Source organism: Chionomys nivalis, chromosome X (assembly GCF_950005125.1).
Source record: "Chionomys nivalis chromosome X, mChiNiv1.1, whole genome shotgun sequence".
Classification (NCBI taxonomy): Eukaryota; Metazoa; Chordata; class Mammalia; order Rodentia; family Cricetidae; genus Chionomys; species Chionomys nivalis.
In genome coordinates this window covers 109,402,238-109,407,598 of record NC_080112.1, presented here as the reverse complement: position 1 = coordinate 109,407,598, position 5,361 = coordinate 109,402,238, and the positions used below count along the sequence as shown (strand labels likewise).

General features: G+C 36.5%; 1 pseudogene; it reads left to right on the top strand.

The window, feature by feature from the left end:
• Positions 1–2,616: 2,616 nt before the first annotated feature.
• On the top strand, positions 2,617–3,695 carry LOC130868164 (60S ribosomal protein L3-like; annotated as a pseudogene).
• Positions 3,696–5,361: the final 1,666 nt, after the last annotated feature.

The window sequence follows — 5,361 nt, the reverse complement described above, 5'->3', positions numbered from 1 at the left end:
TAGTTTTAGATAAGTAATGAAAAGTTGAAAAATACAAACATTATATTATCTAGTACATTAATAACTAATTAAAACATTAATAGACTCAGAGTGTAAATATAAGGACCAGGTTACATATATTATATATGTGTATGTTCATATATATGAAGCAGTCTAAATATTTAATAAATCGATGTTAGATAAATACAGGAAGAAAAGTTGGAGATGTAGATGTAGTCTCATTTAAATAAGCCTTTGATAATTAAGTACTAGGTCATATTTGATAGGAAAAAGAATAAATGAGCTTGGGTCAAACATAATTATATCAAGATTGCCCTAAATGTAGGCCTTGAAAAGTTTCTAGACCATATCATATTGAGTTTTTAAATCTATCTGAAATACCCAGTGAAAATAATGTTATCAGTGATATTCACTTTCTTAATTAAACAATGTGAAATATTAAAATGTATCCTTTAAAAATATTTCATTTGTTTCTACTCAGTTCTTGTAACAACAAGTAAGGATACAGGAACATGAAAAGTGATACTATCTACTATAACTGTTTCAACATTATTTTCAATGTATTTGAGGAAACAGGACTTTAAAATTTAAGGAGTTAAATATTTTGATTTCCCTGGCTTCCTCCCAAAAGTTTTCTAAAAAATAAAACTTTGTCAATCACATAGTAATATGTTAAAACACAAGCTGAGCCAACATCAAGTGTCTGATAGTCTATGAAAGGTGTCCAAAAATATCATAGTTTTGTTAGCATATTTTACGAAGCCATCAGTAATCTACATTCTTATCTGATAGAATCAGTCATTATTTTGAACTCAGTAGTTTCTACAAAAAGCAGAACAAATTCATTCAGATTCAATAATTTCAAAGCACTCCTCCTATCCTGTCAGTTATGACCCAAGTAACTCTTTAAGATTTCTATCCTGCCGAAGATTCTCCTCTGTTATTTCCAAGGAAGACTGAAAAATATCCAATGTTAATCTTTAAGAAGATGTTAAGTAAGTGCTTGGTTGTCACGATAAAAATAATTGATTGTTCCAGGCAGTGGTGATGCACACCTTTAGTCTCTGCACTCAAGAAGTATAGACAGATGGATCTCTGTTAATTAGAGGCCAGCCTGGTCTACAGAGTTAGTTCCAGAAAAGCCATGACTACATAAAGAAACCCTGTCTTGGAAAAAGAAACATAAACAAATATTTATGGCTTCTCTAATATACTCAGCATTCTTTTAAGCACCTAAATTTTTTATTCACTTTCATGTCAAGATAATAATAAAAGGTAAATAAAAGCCAAGATCATATGTTTGATTTTCAGAGGTTCAGATGATGTTGCTGTTGTTTTTTGCTGCTGTTCTGTTGTTTTTATTAAACTTATCCTCAAGACCTACACAAACCATAAGCAGATGGCTCAGGTTTATAAGATGCTAATTTCAAAGATTTCAACGTACAGAGTGACTCAAATACCATTACTGTAAAATCAAAAGTGCTGGTGTTTACAAAGTACAGTCTATGCTAAAGGCTATTGCTATGTTGGTGTACATATAGGTGTTCACATCTTATTGTCAGAATTCCTCAGAAAGTTTATACATCACATATTTAATGACTGTGTCACAAGAAAATTGAGAAATGAGTAGTTGTGGGGCGTTACAAACAACTAAGATCACATGGAAGAAGATATTGAAGGTTTGAAGAAATGTTTGGGATTCAGAGAAGAGTGAATATATGTTTTTATCAGGTTATATTTAAATGTTTATATATGTAACAATAATAATTAAATAAAATGAAGCCATTAATTTGAAATGGAATGGGTGAGGCACAGAAAGCAAGCAAAGGAAGATAGGGAGGAAGGAAAAGATAAAAATATAATATTTATATATGACATATTTTTAAAAGTTTATTATTTTATGAATATGATTGTTCTATCTGCATATATGACTGCATGCCAAAAGAGGACATTAGATCCCAGTATCACCATCCTAATTAGTCTTATTGGATAAAACCCCAGAGTCAGATGTTAGGGAATAAAAACTGAATGATCAGAGAAGCAGAGCAGCCAGGCACTGGAGTGCTTACCTCTCTGAATGCTGAGGCCAATGGGAAAAATGTTGTCTTTACAAGTTCTCAGACTGAATGTTGTGAGATCTTGTTACTTCCTACTTTATAGTCCTCTCTCTTTCTAGCCATATCCCTTCCTATCTCTATCTCCTTAGTGTTGGGATTAAAGGCATGTGACTCCCAAGTACTGGCATGAGCTCTGTTTCTCTTTAAGACTGGATCTATCTAGTATATTCCAGTGTAGCCTTGAACTGATCCCTCTGCTTCTGTCACCAGAGTCCTGGAATCAAAGGCGTGTGCCATCACTGTCTGACCTTTATTGCTAACTAGTGGCTAGCTCCATACTCTGATAATCAGGCAAGTTTTATTTGTTAGGTCACAAACAAAATATAACCACAGAACCTACTATAGATGACTGTGTGCCATCGTGCGTTTGCTGGGACTAGAACTCAGGATCTCAGGAAGATCAGCCAGTGCTCTTAACTGCTGAACCATCTCTCTGGCCTGTTATAAAATATTTTCAAAAAATTAAAAATTGGCAATATCTGTGGCACATGATAACTAAATGTCTCACAGGAAATTCTCTGCTCCCAGTACTGGGTCTTTGGACTTCTTGCCTCAGAAGCATAGCAGTCAGCAAAATGGGAGAGTGAAGAACTACCACAAGGATGACCCTTCCAAGTCTGCTCACCTCCCAGCCTTTCTAGGCTACAAGACTCGCATGACCCACAGCATCCTAGAAGTTGACAATCCAAGATCCAAGGTGAACAAGAAAGAAGTCGAAGAAACTGTAATCATTTTGAAATTAACACCCATGGTAGTTATGGGCATTGTGGTAGGTATGTATAAACCCCACAAGGCCTCCAGACCTTTAAGACAGTATTTGCTGAGCAAACCAATGACAAGCGTAAAAGGTGTTTCTACAAAACTGGCACAAACTTAAGAAGGCCTTCGCCAAATACTGTAAGAAATGGCAGGACGACATGGGCAAGAAACAGCTGGAGAAGTACCTCAACAGCATGACAAAGTATTCTTAAGTCATCTACATAACTGCGCGTTCTCAGAAGGCTGAGAATGGGCCCTAGAGAGGCTGGCACAGAAGGTTCCTGTGAACCAGGTGTTTGGACAGGATGAGATGGTTGATGTCATTGGAGGCAAAGGCAAAAGGAGGTGTCTAGTCATTGATGTCCAAAAAAAGTACCCTGCAAGACCCATTAAGGGCTGTACAATGCTACCTGTATTGGAGCCTAGCACCCTGCCTATGTGGCCTTCTCTGTGGATCCAGCTGGGCAGAAAGGCTGCTATCATTGCACAGAGATAAATTAGATTCATAAGATTGGTTAAAGATGGTAAGCTGATCAGAAACAATTCATCTACTGACTATTACCCATCTGACAAGAGCATCAAACCACTGGGTAACTTTGTCCATTATGGTGAGGTTATCAATGACTTTGTGAAGCCTAAAGGCTGTGTGGTAGGGACCAAAAAGGGTGTTCAATTTCTTCAGCTCTGGAGAAGACTGACCTGAAATTTATTGACACCACCTCCAAGTTTGGCCATGATCATTTACAGACTATGGAGGATAAGAAAGTATATATGGTACTGTACAAGAAATACCACATTGCCAAGGAGGAAGGAGCTTAATGTTGGAAGCATTTGTCAAATTGATAGGATCTCAAGAATGACTTTTCCAGTGGGGGGAAAAAAACTTGTTTAATATATTGAATTTTTAATAGTCTAGAAAAAGGAGCAACAATTTCTAGTGAGCAATCTAAAAGGAAAATAATCATTATCTTATTTCTGTGAAGGGGGTATGGAAAGAGATGAGAGAGAGAAAAACACACCTACAAGGTATAGGTACAGGAAAAGATATGCTAACGTCCATGACTATTTGAATAGTATGCCTGTTATTTTATTAATTTTTCTATACCCGCAGAATCAAACTTATTTCCATTGATTTTTCAGGAAAGGAGGCTTTAAAGTTTTGGGAGTGAGGTATTTTTGAGAAATAAGAGATTAAATCTAAGCTATTTGTTATCTATTCACAAATATAAAAATATTTAAACCAGGTTTGCTAGCGCATACTTACAACCCCAGCATTTAGAAAGTAGAGGGAGAAGGATCTATACCATGGAGGAATTGTCTATAATTTATAGACAAACAAGGCTCAGAATGGTAAAGTAACCTGATCAAGGTCATGTATCACTTAAAGAGACTGATTCGAGTAAGTGCAGGCCCGACTTCCTCCAAACCCAGTATGAATTCTGTTTCCCATGAACATTTCCATAGAGTTAGTTTGTGGTCAGGGAACTGAACTAGTAGATTTGATGGCCCAGATCCAGTTTTTGCTGGACTATGTGAGCAAATCACACTGCTATTTTCAAATGTGTTCCCAAAACAGATTTTTGTCCTATCTTCCTTTTCTACAACAGAGGCCATAAGGATCTGCCTCTCTGCCTGGGCTGGAAGGATAAGCCAAAAGTTAAGGCTGCATCAATTTCTACCTCCTTCTTCTTAGCACTTCAGATGAATCTCTTTAGTTTCATCCCAGGAAGCAAAGTGACATTACTTCAGCTGCTGCAGAGGATGAAAGCTCTCCTGGCAAAGATGGGCCTTTGAACTAGTGAAAAGTGAGTGATTGATACAAGGTCTAAATCTTCATTCTTCTGAGACAAATCAGCATTTGAAACAGAAGAAAATAAAGGAAGAGAAGCATGAATGGAGAGGGGGAGCCAGGGAGAAGTGGGACCACAGAAAGGGAAGATATAAAAAGAGCCTGTTATTTTAGCAGGAAGAGATGAAGTTTCCTTTTGAAGTTAAAAACTACCTATTCCTACAACCAAGAGATTTCAAAACAAGCAGATACTAGATTTATCATTCATGCTTTTGTTCCTCTCAAGTTTTAAGGATTCCAGAATTCTACTCCAAATTGAATGTGCATTTTAAAACCAAGCTCTTGACATTTTAAAATACATTTTATGGTTCATTAATATGTATTTGGGGTCTTTTAAAATGCATATTCTGATAATGGATGTAAATCTCTGTTTGGGGACTTTTGTGAGGAAAAAGTTGCTCTTGCTATCCAATCAGGTATGCCCTCATGCCTCATATTCCAAGTTCCAAAATGGGCATTGAGGGATTTCAACATTCACCCAGTACTCAGATGATGCACTTCATAGTTTACTCCACCTGCTAAAACTGACATTTGGTTGAAAACAACTTGTGCACATAGGGAAATACTTCACTTTTCTTAACTCCCTGATTCCCTCTGCTCTATCAAGAAGATGGAAGAAAGTATAGAGGGAATAAT